At 42.2% G+C, this 19386-nt stretch overlaps 1 protein-coding gene across 7 annotated transcripts in view; it reads right to left on the bottom strand.

Moving 5' to 3' along the window:
• The window catches only part of TCF20 (transcription factor 20), a 109759-nt gene that overhangs the window by 17214 nt on the left and 73159 nt on the right, over window positions 1-19386 (bottom strand). The gene's annotated exons all lie outside the window — the stretch shown is intronic.

Here is a 19386-nt window from a genome sequence, read left to right as displayed (position 1 = left end):
CAACGGTTTCATCACCATGAGCTGTTCGGGAGGATCGAGGCCGAGCTGAACATTTTTTCACAGGTGATGAAGAAAGGTTTACCTGGAGCAGGGGAAGATGCCATCAACAAAAAATACCTCACAGTCACAGAAATGGCACTTCTCCTGAAAGCGCTAGAAAGATGCTACACGTCTATCTTCAAAGCAGCAAGATTCATCTGATGAACACATTCCAAGTTTCGTTACCTAAATCCTATCGCCTCAACTGGTCAATGATGTATTTGATTGTATTACCAGACAGATGTCAATGCAGCAGGATGAAAGCCACCCATTTAACTCCCCTCCAGTGACTTTACGGAAGTAGGTCCACAGCGCACCTCATTCAGACAACAACTCCTCTTACTGAATGGATACAGTGAGTGATTTTCATTAACTAATCTCAGATTCTGATGAAAGCTGGCAAGTTGACATTTTTCAAAGAAAAACACCTAAGTCACATCTAGCAGAAGGCTGAAAGGACACTCCTATTTGAAAACTAAAATGCAAGAAGACTGGTGGCAGAAAAACATTAACTACAACTTCTAAGATGTACCTAAGAAATGCAGGAACTGTGGGTTTGCTGATAAGCACGACCAACACAACAGGGCTTTGTATACCTGGTACAACTCACCTTGAATTCAGGCTATAAAAAGTCGCTTTGGTCAATGATTACATGTGGATGAGATGACCTAAAATCTCTCCTCCTTCTGGAGAAACTGTTGTCAAATTACATGTACTCCATCAACTCTACCAGCATGCAACAGCCGTACAGCACATGGAACAGATGTGCTTGAACCAGCAGCATACTTGGCACCGCACAAAAGCACAATTTTTCTGCCAAACGAGGAGGCTCAGGTGCCAGGATGGCTGCATCAGAAAGACAGCACTTCTTACATCCCTGACTTACACAGGTGTGGCAGTGCAGGCCTGTAGGACAGACGTGTCCAGTGATTACAGCCACAGAGAAATCACTCACTCCAAACAAGCAGGGTTTTGATTGCAGTACTTCACAGAACACCTAGGAATAGCTGACTGCTGTTGCTCTTTCTGCTATTCTGTGTGATGCAGACAGTGATGACTAGGTTGCATTTAAACGACTGAATGAGGATGAAAGCAAAATTAGCTCCAGCCATAAACCAGGTGGCCCTCTTCAAATCAAAGCAGATGCAACTAGCAGCAAAGCTTGTGAGGCATCACTTCTCCTGACATGTACAACTCTAGTCTCTAATGCTGCCTTCCTTTTTCAGTTATGCCAAAGCTTTTCGAGCCGGATCGTCAACATTCCCTTTTTCAACATTCCGATTTAATACTGTTTCTATCTTCTAAGCAGCAAATGTGTGTCATGACAAACTACTATTTATAATGTAAAGAAAGTGCCCCTGGGGCCCGAAAGAGACACCCAGGAAGCTTATTTTTACCTGTCAGAACATGAATGCTGGTTTCCAAATGTAAAAAAAAAATAATAATAAAATCTAACACAATATTTAAATGCACATTGAAAGACATGGACCTCTGGCCAAACAGCAATGTAATTCACTCTCTCATGGGAGTAAAACTGAGTTTCATGTATAAAAAATGGCTCTTCCTGGCTATGAAATCAACCCCATAAGATTATTGCGTCCTGGCAGCAGTCCCAGATTCACCTATGCCAAGTATTCACAAAGTGCAGCTCGAGGAGCTGTGGATCAGAGTGCTTTACCTGCAAGCTTTATTCTCCCTCTCAGATGTGGCAGACTAAGATTAATTATTCTAACAGGACAGAGCCCAAATTGACTATTCTTTTTGAACAAGGATGTGAATTTCTAGTGTTGTCCCTCAGAGGCATTCTGTCCTCCCCACTTTATCTCGTCTTTGAAGTACCACTGTGCCGTTGCAACAGCAGAGGTCATTCTTCCCTGGAACACTGTGTCCTGCACAGAGCAGTCAACAGGAGCCTACGAACTGCAACAGTGGAGATTAAACTGCAGCTGTGTCAAATATTTCTTAAAACTAAAAAGGCACGTCGTAAGAGTGCGCTGTGCGATACAGCTGAAAACAAAAAGACTCCTAGCAACATTTTTGATACTTTTCCAAATGTTAATTTAGTCTTTGAACTAATTCTTTATGGCACAGAGTGTGGTTCATCCTGCTATTCTGAAACTCACAGTGGGAACATGACCGGCATTCTGATGGATTTTCTGTGTGCCCATAAGTGCTCAGCTGAGGATGGGCACAGATATTTTTATATGGGTTGTAGCTGGGACTGATTAGGCAGGAAAAGTGGGTGGTTAAGTTGGCTGAGGATGAGCACTGAGCCTTTTCTTCCCTTGCTTTCTGTCTGCCTGACCAACTAGATTATTGCCAAGGTTACCTGCAGCTACGCCCACAACAGCGATTCCCCAGCGGATTACAACACCATTGACTGCTCAAGGCAGAGATCATCTGCTGCTGCTGGCTCCCCTGCTGCCAAACAAGTCTCCATCCTGCCAGATGCTTCTGCTTTTCACAAGCCACTGACAGTCTAATGGCCCCGTTTCTCCTACCTCCTGGGACCCCCGACCATCTGCTTCTTCCAAGGGGAAGCAGGGGGAACCACAACACAGTAACTACTCTTTTCTTCTGAGTCCTTCCTTCTGGACGCACCACACAGAGACTGAACAAAGCAGAAATCCTACAAAGTTATGTGGTCTAAAATAACTTAGGGTCCACCACTGAATCTTTGAAAGAAATGATAACAATGCCATGTAGTTTCCCGGTGTCTCCGAGCTTTCCTAAAAACAGAATATAGCAAATGTAAAAAATTCTAGATGGTTTCAGTTCTCATTTGCAAGACACCACAGCTGTGTCTTGAACGATAAAAAGAGGCACAGCTCCTGTCAGCACCCTTTGAGGCTCTGGTGATAACCATATCCTTACGTATTTATGTTCCATAAACAGACAGACAGATAATGGGGTACACCGCAATTAGAAAATTTTCAAAAACCCAAACAAAACCAGGGAATTTCATACATGAAAGAAACAAACTGGTCTCAATGACCTCTTATCGCACTATTTCATCCATGAGCAAATCTCCATCCAAAGTCCCCTGCAATCCTGCAGCCACTCAGCAGAGGGTAGCAGCCTGCTTGTCCCCTGCACGGGAGTCAGAGCACGCCTAGCCAGGGAAGCAGCACTCGGCCTCTCTTGGGAAGAGAATTTCCTCTTGCTCAGTAAGCAGCCTGCGGAACCTGCCCTGCCTGACAGAGCTGAAAGCTGGTGCTTGGAGCGTGCTTCCAATGGGAGGTGCCAACGGCAGCAACCACTGCCAGGCAGCTCATCAACTCCTGGCTTAAATTAAAGAAAAAAAGAAGAAAAAGAAGACCACACAGTGAAGATTGATTCAGAGGTCCTATCTCCACAATTCATCTCTGGCCACAGAGCACATACATCTCACTTACAATAGGCTGGAGAGACTGAAAAGTGCCATTTAGAAGAGACACTCCATCCCTTGAACTAAATTATCAATAGTATTAAAGCCAGATACAGTGTCTCTATTCCTCCATGCTATTAGCAGCCCATTTCTTCCTCGTTACAGCTCATCATTCTCTGTCTTCCAAAATGAAGTAACACCAACATGAAGTGTGAGCAGCATTCGGACAAGCACCTCAGCTCAGAGGAGAGGCTCTGAGTCACTCACAACACTATGACATCCTCCAACTGCATTCCTTTTGCTATAAGGTCTTTGGGTTGGTACAGGTTTGCCATGCACACTCAAACACTTTTGACTGGAGACTTTTAGAAGAACTTTCTTGCCCATTGGTTGCTTCTTTCAGATTCCTACCAGTGCCCCACACTCAGACTTCATTCTGAATTCCTCTCCCCGGAGTACAGCTCTGTGTCTTCCTCTGCCCTCTACTTTCTTCCCTTTTCCTTCACTTTGCTCCCTATCTCCTTATCTTAACCCTTCCTTAGTACCAGTGTCAAGAACACATACATGGAATAAAATGCAAAGCAGCAATGAAAGGTTACTTCAAAACAAATGCCAGCTTAAAAAAAAAAAGAAAAAAGTAGAAAAAGAAAAAAAGAAAGAAACATGGCATTAATTACACAGGCAAAATCTCTACTTTCTACACTACATGAATTTTCTGTACTGTTTCAGTTCTACGCCCCGTTGTGCTTCCTGGCAAGCAGGGCACAGGGAGATGACTGCATCCAGGGAGCTGCGAGGAAAGCTGCGAGATGTTTGCTGCCACACACAGTGGTGAAAAGTGCTGTATGCTGTAAGGGAAATGAAGAAGAGATTCTGGGAGACTGCTGTTAAAAAGGACTGAGACAGAAAAAGATGAGGGTGGGCTGACATTGTCAGGAAGCAGAAGAGAAAGCTTCTTGGCTGATGTAGAGATACCGATTAATGAAAAATTGCTTTTGTGATTGGGGCTTGACATAACAAGCAGCAGAAAAGGATGCGGAATGGTTTGCTCCATTTCCTGTAAAACAATTGAAGTTCTCTAAAAAACAGACACAGAACATCACAAAAATGAATCCCACGATTAAAAAAGGAAAAAAATCCTTCAAACTTGCACTGTGAAGAGGTACCTCCTCTCAATGGGGATCTCCTTCTGCAGCAAACAAGTCAAGTATCGATAAAGAAACATAATCACAGCGGCAGAATTAGGCAGCTATGGTGAATTCAACAAAGTAAGGACTACTTTAGATTTTGAGATTTTAGCCAACAGATAAATCAACTGTCTGGAAGATGCCACTGCTGCACTGTAAAGCTGCATGAGGAAACAGTGAAGAGTCAGAACTGCAGTGCTGCATGGGCTGCTGAAGCACAAAGAGAAGCTGCAGCTCAAAATGGATGGCACCGAAAAGAATGAAATACCAGAGCTAAAGAATGTCTTAAAAAGGGAAATCCTGTTCAATACTTACACAACCAATCAAACTGATTACAGCACAGCAGAAGTACTTCAAATGAACAATGAACACACCTATTTCCCCCAACTCGAAGGAAAAACAAAGTAACAAGAATAGAAATAAATTGCCTGTTATGACAAGGGAAGGTTTGCAGCAATGGTTTCTGAGGCCTTACACAGACACCTGGGCTGTTTGTACCAAATCTCAAAATGAGGCTGAACAATAAGGTGGAAAAACTTGCAAACTGTGCAAAATTATGCAAGGGAGTCAAATCTCAATGGTAAGGAGCTGCAAACAAACATCTTACTATGCTGGGTAACTTCCACACACGTGGAAAAATCTTTTCACCTATACATATACATGATTATAGACTCTAAATTCACTGTTACCACTCATGAGAAGATAAAAGGAGTAATCCTAGGGACACCATGCAGCACTTGCAACTGCAAAAAAGACAGAACGCAGTTATCAGAAACAGAAACTGATAATGAAAGCAAAGGCTTTGTTATACCCATATAATAGCCTTGTAGTATCCTGACATCCTGAATAGTGCGTGTGGTTCTGGTCACTCTGTCAATAAAGAAATACAACAGATCAGGAAAAAATAATAGAAAGATCACAGAGATAAGTAGGAACATGAAGAGCTTCCATGTGAGAAGGGTGATAAGTATTTCGGAAGAGAGGTAACCGAAAGGGGATTGAGATCTACAAATCAAATATGGTGTGCATGAGGAATGATTCCTAGCCACTTTCAAGGAGGAGAAACAAATAATGCAATCATCAGACTGCAGGTTAGAGATCTAAAATAAATCCACTTCTCTATGCAGCAAATAATTAGACAATAAAACTCAGTGCCAAGGGCGGCTGTGCTGGCCAAACGACAAGTCATTTCAACATCAGATCAGGCAAATTCATCAGGGACAGATGCGTCACTGGCTGTGAACAGTGAGCTGCAAGAAACAACCCCAGAGCTGTGACTGGTAGAGCAGACAGAAAACATCTAAACATCTCTCCACACACACCTGGTTTGTTACCCTCCTGGACATGGCACACAGCAATGAAATGCTTTTGTACCTGCCCAGAATGGCAGCTCCTCTGCAGACAGAGAGATTTGATTGTAAAATTCCCCAACGAACAGCAACGAAAGTCCCATGATTATTAAAAGGAATGCAGGCACCCAGAAGTATGCTATGAGGTTACACGCTTTTAAGATTCCTCATCTTGCCTCTAGAACAGGAAGGCTGAGCTCAACTGTAACACTATATAAAAGGGCTGAAATCTGATCTAAGCAATGAATTCATGTTCACTGCTCCATACAAGCCTAAGTGCCTCATTCACTTGGTAGAGTGATCAAGGGCTTAAATGTGCATGAACCTATGCTAGGAGATGAGACTGGAAAAAGGCTGAGAAATCAAGGGAGATATAAACCCTCCTTGCCTCTCAGGCAATGGAAAGAGAAAAAAACAAATGAGATTAGGACTGAATGCAACAGAACTTGAGCAGACTTCAGATACTTCAGGAACACAGTAGAACTGATTCAGCAGAACTAATGAGCACCGCTAACTCAAAATGGCAATGGGAAAGCATATGTAATTTTAAATTAAGCAGGCTAAGTGTACTCCTTCGCAGGCAGTAAGTTCTGTGTTTTAAAAGGAATATTAATAGCCAGACCAGCATGCCCAAGCAGACCAGCAATGCCTCAGTCTTGTCTCCTTTGACAACAAAGTGCCACCCTGAACAAGAGAAACATTTCAGACCACTTATGAGTACAGGGATTTGAATTTGCTAAAGCATGTAAGTCTGTCTAAAAAAATTACACAGTTTATGTTATCTTGGCTATTCATTTGGGGATTTAAATGAGCAACAATAAATGCAATTTAGCTAAGAAAAGGTCTGAAAGATAGAAGAGACTTAAAAGAGGGAAAAGAAATTCAAATTTCCAAGCAGTGATCATGTGATAAGGAGATACGCGGCTTCAGGAACAGCACGCTCAGCAAGAGAGGGCATCTACTCCACTTGGATTTTCTGCCAGTCGTAGAGTTCTTTCCCAGCCATTCTGACTATGGGAAATATTTATTATGGGAATTATTTATGCAAGATAAATGGGAAGTTGGAAAGGGCCTGCAAAGACCACAACCCAATCACTTCAAGGCCAACCAGAAGTTAAAGCGTATTACTAAGGGCATTTATCCAAATGCCTCTTGGACACTGACAGGCACAGAAAAGCAACCACTATGCTAGGAAGACTTGCCCAGTGTCTGACCACCCTTATGGTAAAGACTCAAGGAAATGAGCACTGAAGCAGACAATATTAGTGGCACATCAAAAACAACTGTACAGGTTTAAAAACTTACTTTTTAAACCTGCTTTTGAGCAGGGCAAACTGTAAATGGAAAAGATTTTGACAAGAGATTAAATACCAGCACAACCTAGCAGGAAAACAAGGTGCAGAAGGATTCCACCCCTGCTAACAATTCAGTCTGTAACACTGCGCAGGAATAAGGCAATTGTCATCATCTATAACAATCGCTGCAAGCCGTCGTCATAAACAAAGCCCCACTGTGCAAAGATGCTTCTGTAATGCTGAGCAAAACGCTGGTGAAGGCAAAGGGGTGAAGTGGGAATGACGGGACCGGAGCGGAATCTGTCAGCAGCAGGCGGCACATCCCTTCGTGGCAGAAATCCCAGTAAGGAGGGCTTTGAAGAAATGCACAAAGGAAAACAAAGGCAAATACGCAGGTTCTTGAAAGTGACATACTTCATTTAGGGAAATAGAGGTTGCACTGGTGGGACGCGGATCAGAAATTCTTGAAGGTAGATAAAGGAGAAGTACACAGGCAACTGCTGTAATGAGGAGTAATCTGAGGTGTAAGAAGGGGGAAGCAAGCAGATGAGTGCAAAAGCAGGAGGCACGCAAAAAGGATGGCTTAGAATTTTTTTAACAGTATTCCCAATGGATGTTTAGTCAGTAATAACAATTCTTAGATTCAGATCTTAAGAGCTGTTCCTCAGAGCAGAACACACATCACTGCTGGGTGAAAGGTACAACGTGCACCTCACACATGCACTATCTCTCTCTAGGAAAAGGAGAAGCCTGCAGAGCACACAAACACTGCTCTGTAGCTAAAGAGAGTGATGGGGAGATGGCAGCTCCTGGCAGCAAGGCCCCGAGGAGCAGAGCCCAGTGTGCAGAAACACTCCCCAGGGCCACTGGTGGCTGCTGCCCAGGGGAAATGAATGCCCAGGAGTACATCTCCCTGTAGTGATGCGCTGTCACAGAACACACATGTTAGAAAAGGAAAAAAGCAGAAAAAAGCTGGAATGCAAGTTTATGAGTTCGAGCAAAGATAACCAGTCACAGACCATGCAAACAGAACAACTCAGTAGCAGGCATTGATGAAAAGACCTCAAATACAGAGGAGGTGTTCGATGTTAAAAGGAAAGAATCCTGCTGGCCAAAAATGTGAATGGGCTTAAAGAGAAATGTGTTAGTTCACTACTCAGTAATGACCAAAAAAAACCCAAACTACAAACAATGATGATGTATGTGCTGTTTAAACAGCTCATTACAATAACAACTGCTCTTCTCAAGTGAATTTATTTAAAAACATTGCAGAATAGCTGGCTGGCCAAAGACACACAGCACAGAGAAGATTCCAGTGAATGAGGCACAGTTCAGAAGTGGCAGCAAATATAAAGAGCAGCAAAAAGTCAAGGCCAGACAGCGTTCCAGTTGGATGGCACAAAGCGCTGGGGTGGTGGCACGAGTTCCTCTGAAGGACAGGCTGGATGTTCCACTGGAAAAAGAGCTGCTTTTGCCTATGGAGTGGTGTAGCTCCCCAAAACGTGAGTGGGGAAAAAAATAAATAGACGGTGAACCACAGAATCATATTAACGAATCACAGAATGGCTTGAGTTGGAAGGGTCCTTAATGATCACCTAGTTCTACCCACCCTGCCACAGGCAAGGTTCCACCACTAGATCAGGCTGACCAGATAACAAAGATCTTTTGGCCTCAGGTCAGGACACTGCTGAACCATGATAAAAGCAATAATATCATCTAACTACTTGCAAGCTGCACTTTAAGTTTTACAAATCCATATAAGATCACAGAATTATTAAGGTTGGAAAAAACCACTAAGATCAAGTCCAATTATCATAGCTTATCCCCACCATGCCCACTGACCATGTCCCTCAGTGCCACATCCACACGGCTCTGGAACACCTCCAGGGATGGTGACTGCACCACCTCCCTGGGCAGCCTGTTCCAACAGGTACCAAGATAAAAAGGACCGGTACAAACCGCAGAGTACCAGAAATAAATCACTGTGCGAGACCAAGAAGGAATTCCATTTTCAGGTGAAGCAGAAACAGAAGGGCAGGGGCAATTCTGGTTTTAGTTTATTTTACACAGGCACACCCTCTTCTCACTCCTTATTCCTCCATCTTCTGAAGGCTCTCACTCAAAAGCAGAAATGTAAGTCAGCAGTAAAGCATTCTTTGTCAGGCAGCATCAGAGACTCAGAACAGATAACTTCTCTTTTGGCAGCACCCTTGGAGCTATGAGCCCAGAAAGCAGAATTTGTTGATAACTTCACCAAAACTCCTATTCCTTGGGGTCTGTCTCCACATGTTTATACTTAGTGGCATCGCTAAAGAGCCTGTATTCTTGCCAATCACAGCACGTGACACCGCAAAGGAAGGATAATTAAATTTGAGTACAGAAGTAAAGAGTACATTACAAAATTCCTAAAATATTTTCAAATACCTGCAGTGGAGATAATGGAACCATAGTATAGGCACAGGCTCTGAAACAACCACAGCTCTCAAAACTGAAGTACTTGAAGTTGCCATGTCCTCTCTTTTTAGAGTCTCATACAGATCAGCACTACCTGCTAGAGAAAGCCCCCATTTCAGAAATTGTGGTGACTACACTGAAAAACAGATGAGATTTTGCTCTACCCAACAGGGTTATCATGCTCTATCTGCTGTAGCTTCCACAGAAATAAACAGGAGGCCTTACTTTCAGAGTGAGCTGGGTATTTTGCTATGGCAGAAAACACAAGAAATGACAAACATGCTGACTTGCACTTCAGGGATTTAACTGTAAATCAGAGAAAGAAAATAAAGGAGCAAGAAATTGGAAAAATGTTACTTCTAGGTGAAGGCCACATAACCAGTTCTTACCTCCAACCTTTATTTTTTTATTAAATAGAAAGAAAGCTTAGGACATGGACAACTAGTTGACTGAGGTAAGACTTAAGTATTTAAGCTATGAGAATTTATGAAAGCAGCCCTCAGAAGATATATGCAACCTATTTATAACATTGCTAACCTAGGTAGGGGAAAAAAAAACAGCACAGCTGGTGCATGCCAAGCACCAGTCTTGGGTAGTCACAGGTAAGTGTTACACTGTCAGGTGCTTTTACCAATGATTCAGGAAGTCTGAAGACAACTAGATCTACATGATACAGTCACAGTCTCAACACTACCGCAACTTCTAAAAGGAGCTGAAGCTATTTTAGTCCTTTTAACCGCAGCAAAACGCCTCCTTGAGGTTACTCATGCTGGCACATCATGCTTTTCCCTGTAGCAGTGCTGACACTAAGAGTCAAGAAAGATGGTCCAGCCAATAACAAGTAGATCGATAAAAACATGGTGGAGGCAGCCTGCTGGCCAGACAAGCTCCCTCCACTATCTCAGACTCAGAGCAGTGGTGCCAGGAGAAGGGAAGGCACTGGGGAGAAGAATGGCTCCAGGAGCCTGTGAGAGAGGCTAGGCTGAAGTTACCCCTGTATTTCCTAACCGTTCCACTGGCAGATCTGAACTAGTTAGCCATGGATGCTCTCTTTTCTAACTTCTGTTACAAAACATCAAGATTGCGTTGCACTTCTACCATCATCCTTCTTCCCATCTCCTTTCCACCTTATCTTACCCATGCCCTCCCCTCATCCTTCCCCTAACTTACCACACTACAGCAAAAAGTATTGAGAACTTCTCCACTAGAAATGGTTATTTCATCAATTTAGTAAGGGATTTTGAAAAAGCCTTCAGTTGGAGCAAAGAATGGATTAAGGCAATCTATGAGGCTGTAGGAAGAGAAGCTAGAGATACTGAGAGCACAACTGGAAACTTCAGTAGGCTATTTGAGGAAGACTGTTGTTTTACAAGTTCTCCCAGTGGGAGGGCATCTACAGCCAGACTCTGTGTCTTAGGTCCAGGCTGTACCGCTTTGATCATTTGCTCCAAATCCTGTTCCTATCTCCCTTCCTGGCTCTACACAGCAGTTGGTTTCCCTCAACAGCTCATTCCTACATCAAGATTCACACCCCCACATTCCCCAAGCAACCCCGTGCCCCCAACTCCAGCTACATGCCTTCTCAACATGGCTCAATCCCCTTACGCTCACCCATAGCTTCAGCAATACAAGACTGCTGTTAAATGCTAATTACTTACTAATGAAAACTAATCATCATGCAATTAAACTTTAATCACTAAGCAGCTGGCTGAGATCCAACCCTTAACAATGAAGGTTCATTAATAACTTTTCTCCAAGTGCTTTACCCATGAAGACTATCCTGTACTTCACACGGAGTCCATGAGTGTGCATGAAATTCTGATGCAAAAATATTTCTTCTGGTAAGAAAATGAAAACTAACCACAAAATAAACCTGTCAGAACACAATTTAATTTAAAGAACAGCACCAAAAGGTGAAAATATGGCTTTAAGGTGCAAGCAGCCCTGACCTCGCTCCTGTCTTCCCCCACATCCTCAGGCAATGTGTGCGGTACAGACAGGGAGCAGCTCTTCTCTCTGATTCTTTTATCTTCAGAGTAACGTTCAAAGCAAAAACTGTCTTCTGAAGAGTTTTCATTTTTGCTATAGTTTCTAAAATTATTACAAGAATCCTCACCATAGTTTTATTTTTACTCAGCACTTCCAGAGAAATTAACCTAAACCCTTTCAGAATACATTTCTCTAATTAAATAGTACATTTGGGTTATATAACTGGGTTTATAATGGACAGATGAAAATGACTCTTTTCAAAGATAAGTTTTTAAATTGCTGTATCATAATAAATAAAATCACATCACCTTCTGAAAGTTTCTCTGTTATGACCCTACACCATTCCCATCCCATCCCATCCCAAAGCTTCTATAGCTAAGTATTGGGTTTGCTGTGTAGTGTCTGAAGAGCTTTCCTTTCCTCTGAAGAGTACAACAGTAGTACAGCTGAAACATTATTTTGCTTACTCAGCAATTAAAGGGTTCAGAATTTGGCTTATGTTTAAAATTAAAATATTTTAAATAAAAATCCTTATTAAAGATATATAGTATTTTCTAACAAAGTTATGAATTTCTGCATTTTCTGTGCTAAAAAGGCACAAATCGATTGCATTCTCTTGCTATTGAGAATTTAGCAAGAGTTTGGCATCTCGACATTAACACAAGTGACTTAAATCACACAAAAAAGACTCTGTGAGTTTGTGGATAGCCAGACAAAAGCTCGGAAGGTTTTGCTAAGAAAACTCCAGCATGGAGATTTACACACACATCTGGAATTGCTTCTTAAAAATACATTCAAGTAAGGCATATTTCTAAGAGAAGGCCACACAGATATGAGAATCCCTGATGCACAATAGAAAGGCCACAAGTGTGGAATGAGGAAGTTGTATTCTACATTCAAAAGTTTCTAGTGCTCCTGGCTACAGCTAACAGAAGAGCTTAAACATCCTATTATTTCCCAATGCACCACTGTCAGTAAATCTATTCCTTCCTTTGCCTACTCAACATGCTAGACAAGTAAGATATGAACCCACATGTAAGCACGTACACAACGGCCATACTATATGATAAATGAATGGCAAAAGAGTCTGCCAAAGATGCACAAAAATTACTTTCCTGTACACAACTCTTCATCTTCTCTCTTTCCTCTCTTTCCAACATGGTCTTTAGGTTTGAGAGCTCAAGTAAACCACATTTCATGGCAACCACAATCCACAGTCACCTATTTGTTGCAACCATTTTACCCAATTACTACTTGTGATAAAGGAAAGCAAGTTTTATCTCCCCAAACGTAATTAATGGCTTTCAATCACTCCAAACATTGAAATACATGCATCAGAAGTGCAGGTGTAGGTTCTGTCTGCTCACAGCTTCAGCAGCTAAGGACTGTGATACCAACACAGAGCTGTTGTGAGCTCCACAGCATATTCATTCACACCTGCAGGTTCCAACCGCAGGTAGGCAGTGAACTGAGATACAACAGGGGCTCTACCAGGCTCTCATCTCTGTGGATGCACACTCACGCACAACAGGAGTCATGACAGCAAAGTCAGTTTCAGTAGCACAGCAGATGGCAATGCTTTTCTGAGAAAACTGAAACAGAAATTTGCTATTCAGCCTGTCTTTCAGAATTTCTTCTCAACCAGAAATTCCACGCTTCCTTGTTTTTATAACACTGCAGAAGAATACCAAGGATGCAGCCATTTACTGAGGAATTAAATATTAGATTTATCATACTAAGGACTGCCTTCAATAAAGAACAAACCTGTTCTCAGTTCAAGTAGAGCTGTCACCCACCGGCTCAGGCTGCCCCAGGCCCCATCCAATCTGGCACTCCTAGGGATGGGGCACCCACAGCTTCCCTGGGAAGTCCATAAATGAGAACCAAGAACTCAAACATTCTAAGGGCAACGGGAGAATGTGCCTCGAGATTCCATGGCAGTCATCTCTTGTGAGGTCACAGCAGCTGCTGACAGAGTAACAGGCAACGTTCCACATCCTCCCTCTTTTCAACCACTGCTTACAGGTAGTTTTACATTTGTTACCAGTTTCCCCTCTTTTCACCTCCACATCAGAAAAACCACCAGCTCCAGTGTCACTTCTTCCTACTCCAGAAATTTTTTCCTTATTGTTACAAGTGCAGATATAAGACACACAGGTTTTCCTTCGTGCGCTTGTCAGGCACACAGCCTCTGAAGCTGATCATTACTTCAGCTGAACCCTGACCTGATGTAGAACTTCACTCAACGTGTTTTTTGATAGAATTTCGGCAAAGAAAAATTATGGAAAAATGAGCAGAACATGATTTTTTTAATTTTTATTTTTTTAAATCTAGAAAGGATAACGAATTAGAGAACAACATTCATCTCTCAACACCCCAAAACAGTAACACTGTACAACTAAAACACTTGTAAGCAGTGGAGTCCATTTTGTGCTCATGCAATGCAAAGTTACAGCTACCAGTGGGAAGGCCCTGACCAGTCAGACAGAGCCCACAGTTCAGGGAGTATAAGCTGATGGGAAATGGCTGACCTGACATAATGGACTCCCCTGTCTTATTTGGTCTTCTGATCAATTAACAGCCTAAAGATCAGCCCATTGCACCAATGTGTAACTGGCCAATTACTACAAGGGAGACAACGGGAATAAACAGCTTTCAAAGACGATGAAGCAGGATCCTCCTCCTGGCAGCAGCTCTCTCCTAGCCTGGCTTAGGGACAACAAAGCACACCTGCTCCCGATGAGACATCCAAAATAAAACTGACGCCTTCAGACCATTGGCACTGTGCTATTTAGGTTTCTGGGACTAGAAACTGTTTTGCCAGAGGTAGTTAACCTTCCCCAGTTTTCTCAGTTTGTACTGAACTGCCAGCTGAGGCATCTCGGTAGCTATGAGTTAGAAACCTTTCAAAAGCAATTACTTGGGGCGCACAGCAACGTTTCTGTCAGGCTTTGGTTCCTCGAACTGGAGAATACAGATAGCTTACAGTGATCTCACTAAGGACCTTCGGTTACCCAACTTACAGCTAGGATCCCAGAAGGCAGAGGCTCACAAATGAAATTAGTTCTGTGAATGCAACAGAGTAAATATCACATGTATGCAACCCTTATTTCCTTTATGACACAGATTTCTCCAGACAGGTACTTGGTAAGATCAGCTTGCAGGAGTCTGAAGTGATCCAGAACAACTTTTCTGTTCTTATATTCCGAGAATGAAGACCATCCATTCTTACAAACACTGTATCTGCTGAGGGCTTATGCAGCTTCCTAATTTTGCCAGCTTCAAAGTAAGCAAAACTTCAGTTTCTCATGAGGTGAGATGCAAAACCAAACTAAGACATAGGAAGAATACAGATAGACTGTATCTTACCAAGTAAGGCTAGGAATCCTTAAATACTCTCTGCTGCATTAAGACTAGCCTCAAGGTTCTCGATACCACAAAGCAAAGATACTATCCTCTAATGACTGACTTTAACACTTCAGAACCACGGTGTCTGATCACCTTCAATATTTGAAAGCAAATACTCTATAGGTGATAGGTCCATCCAGCCCTAGAGAGACAGCAATTTCTCAGTTAAGAATTCTTTAGCTCTCAAACCAAAAATGTCTAACAGAAGAATGCCAGTTAGCGCCCTTACTATGGTCTAACAATGAGTATTAAGAAGGAACAAAACTGCTTGGCAGGTGAATCCATCTGCAGAGACATCTAATTTAAAGCTCAGTATAAGAAAGATTAAGACATTCTGCATCTAAAGCAGTCCCATTCATCTAATGAGCACTTTGTGATCTTGGAAACAATAACCCCACTGGAGTACACAGAAGTGCCTTTTTGTTTTATTTGGCTTTGAGGAACACTGCTTAGTAAACCACCTAGATAATGCCTTCAACATCATTTTAGTCTAGGGTGAAATCAAGCTTTAAGGAAAGCTCAAAGATCAAGAAAGGCATTTCGGTTTGATGAAAGCTTTCTCATTTCAAATTCTCCCAGAGCATCTGGTACAACTAGATCTCTGAGAAACCTCACACACATTTAAACTTTCTTCGAATTGACTACGGGGCTGCTCTCCAAAAGCAGCCATGAGCCACAGATATTTATTCATAAAAGCAACAGAAGAAGATTTAACACAGCAAGAGAAACACTTCAAATTCTTTGCTGACTCTGGAAGGCAAAGAAGAATCAGAGGTGTCTGAAAAAATCTGTAATAATCTCCCACGGAAGCAAGGAGAGTTGGTGTGAGAAGAACAAACACAGGATGAGTTACCTAGGCCACTATCATGGCTTACGGCCTTGGACCAGAGTGAATTACATACATATGAGGTGCTCACTCCAGCCTCATAACCCCTTCATATGTCCTAAGAAAATGTCTTTATCTTTCCAGACCAAATTACCAAATGCTTCTGCCCCCATTACCTCCTCTTTCCTGCCAGTGAATAACTTTATGGTTTGCATATCTGCTTTTTCAGGACATACACACACCAATGAACTGCAAGTCAGCTGAAAGAAAAGGAAAATGCACCTGCAAAGCAAGAAAGATGTATGAAAAGAGTATATGCAACAAGCATAGGAAATCAGTTGTCAGAGACATAAGGCAGTCCTCAGGGAGCAGGGCAGCAGAGAGCTGAGTTCAACATAGCCTTTCTACTGCCTGAGGAAGGCTTGTGGCAGGTACACCTCTGATATCCTGACTGCCAGCCCTATGCTGTGTGTAACCCTCTCCAAAATGAGAGGGAAAAGGACACAGCTTCCAGAGAATGCAGCACTACAATTTGCTACAGTAGAATAAAAAGGTTAAGGAAAAAATATGGACAGGAACTTAAACAACAACGAATAAAAAACTCACAAAGGAAAAAAAAAACCTGAACTAATTTCACTACTTGTGATAGAAGCGAAGAGAAAGATGGATTACTTTTACCAATGAAATGAAGAAGTGCCAAGCTTTCAGTTATAACATTTATTACTGTGTTTGCATAAGACAGAACACAGTATGGTACACACAAATGGCCTGCATCTTTAAAGGTCCACGACCCCCAAAGAACAGTGGTGAGCACTGAATACATACTGCATCTCACACACCAACAGTAAGCAGTGTTTCCTACAGCCTTAAATAGGAAGAACTACAATTCTGAGAAGGTTTTTGCTGCTCAGATTCACCAAGCCAGAACAAGATGGCAGACGATGGATTAAGGACGATGTATATTCAAAAGCAGTACCTGAAGCTAGAGTCTCAGACCTCACCATGAATTCAAAAGCCATCTTTAAGCTTCTGACAGAACAAAACAGATCTGGAGCAAAGATGGTTTTTAAGACTGGAATAAAGTAAGTGGATTACCAGAAGTTACCCAAAGATATGGCACTCTAGGACTAGGGGGGGGGGGGGAAAGCATAGACAGAACCTTAGCAAACCACACAAGAAGTTGCAAGTAATGAACAACCACCTCTGCAAAGCCAGTGGAGAGAAAACCAGGTAATCAAAAGAGGACGCAGACAGGAAACAAGGTGGAACAACACTCAGAGAGCAGCACAGCTGATAGCGACAAACGTAGCTGACAGAGAAAGGAAAATGAAGGACTGGATTTGAACCTTAGCTAGGAAGAGATCACAGTAAACACTGATTACAATTGTAGTAGAGCACAATCGAAGTCAAAGTGGAGGAGGACAAGCACACCAGAGAATGCATTTAAAGAATTCTGAGATGAAAAAGGGAAAGGAAATGAAGAGGTAGCTGCAAAAGCAAGAGAGGCCACAGGCATTTTGTACGCTTCTTTTAAAGATGTGGAACACTTGTGTCTACAGGTCACTATGCGGAAAAAACCCTCAGAGCTGAGTGAGTGATTAAAGGAAAAAGGCAAGAGGGAAAGGCCAACAAGTTCAAGAGAGATAAGGGGATATTATTGTACGATGCCATAAAGGCAAGTGAAAGGGTTAAAGAAGAGGAGTGCAAAATGCCACTTGTGACAAGGAGATGATCCTAACAGTTGAAGAAAGTGATAAAGAATAGGCCAAAGTGTACTCACTCAGAAAATCACCACAATCCCATACGGAAAAGAAACAACATGTTGAACAACATGCAACAACCATGTAAAAACACATCTGACAGTGGGATACTATTTGCCAAGTCTGCTTAGATCTATTGGTACAGCCATGATGTTCTGTTGGCCACAAACCCTTTGGAAGGGTTCAAGAATTTGAGAAGGCGTCTGCCATTGGAAAAACAAGAATCATAAATGGCAGGACACACCTTGAGATGAGGAAAAAGGGAAATATGCTAGAGAGATCCAAACTGAAAATACCGGTGAACTGCAAGACACATGAAAGGACAGTTGCATTAAAACAGAATCCAAATGACGCTGGAGATCCTGAAAGAAACCTTACGATTATCAGAGATAAGAAATTTAGCACACAAACACTACTGGGTGAAAAGCAAATGAAATTAACTGACTTTATTTAATGAGAAGCTAGAAACAGGAATGCAGGCCAAATCAAGTTAGGGCGAAGAAGTATGTAATTACTGTCAAAGAACAGAGAGCAAAAAGGCAGAACAAGCCAGGAATCAAACCTGCAGAGGAGAGCTCGGGAGGCGGCAATGAGCTGCACATAAGAATGCAGAGAGAAGATAAAAAACTAGATCCCAACACCGCTTAGGAAAAAAAGAAAGAGAATCTGAAGGCAGTGGGGAAAAAGCAGTCTAGCATCTCATGCATGGTCTGGTCCAGGTCAGAAAGTATAAAGAGGGTAAGCATAAATAAAGGCACGTGGCACACTGACAATGGCAAGGAAAGTCAAATCAGATATGGTTCTAAAGTGCCAGCTTCAGTCTCAGATAATCAATTATGAGTGTCTCCATCCACAACCAGGTGACACTGAATAAAACTCTTTGTCCCTGCTTTGATTTTACATTTCTCCTCATTCATTGTGTACTTGCACTTTGGAGAATGCCAGTTATCAGTATAATAATACTATAATTCGTACAGAACTCATCAACAGTCAAGCCGCCCAAGTTCCAGTCAATTTACAGATTTCTATGTCATTCCACTTTATCGACCTTAATTTGCAGGAACCACGTAATACATATTATAGTCAAAAAATAAATCATTAGGATTCGAAGAGACCTCTGCAGATGTGTGGTCTAAACTCCTGCCTGAAGCAGGGCTAATTTTGAAGCTACCTTCAATTTCACCAGTAGAGTGAGTTGCTTTAGGACCTTGGGGTTGCATAAATGCGACTGAACAAGAACAGATAATCCACAACTTGCGCTGTTCCCCACCCCCAACTCCCAACCCCAGAGCTGACCACTTTCACTGAAATTTCTTTTTTTTGCTTGATATTGAATTGGAATTTCCCCTGCTGCAACCTATGTCTGCTGTGATTTGTTCTTCCAATGCACAACTCCAGGAGCAGCCCTGGAGAGCATTAATACCTAATAGGACAGATAAAGAAAAGAAGGTCTCTGCAGTCACAAGAAAACTTCTGGACATCTGGATCTGTTAGCAGGAGACACGCGTCCAGGCTTTTGAGGCTCTAAAACTCTGGCTGATCAGGTAGGTGTGGCAGAGATCTAAAGAAGGCCATCTGAAGGGCATCACTGGAGATTTACTTAGAGATGAAAGATTAGCATTTAAGATGAGAGAACAAAAAGGAACACAACATTTCAAATGGTTTGCTTAATGCAAACAATCAAAGAAAAAAATAAAAGGCACAGTAAATTT

Source organism: Coturnix japonica, chromosome 1 (assembly GCF_001577835.2).
Source record: "Coturnix japonica isolate 7356 chromosome 1, Coturnix japonica 2.1, whole genome shotgun sequence".
Lineage (NCBI taxonomy): Eukaryota > Metazoa > Chordata > Aves > Galliformes > Phasianidae > Coturnix > Coturnix japonica.
Note: the sequence above shows the minus strand (reverse complement) of the source record. Positions and strands in the feature narration are given on the sequence as shown.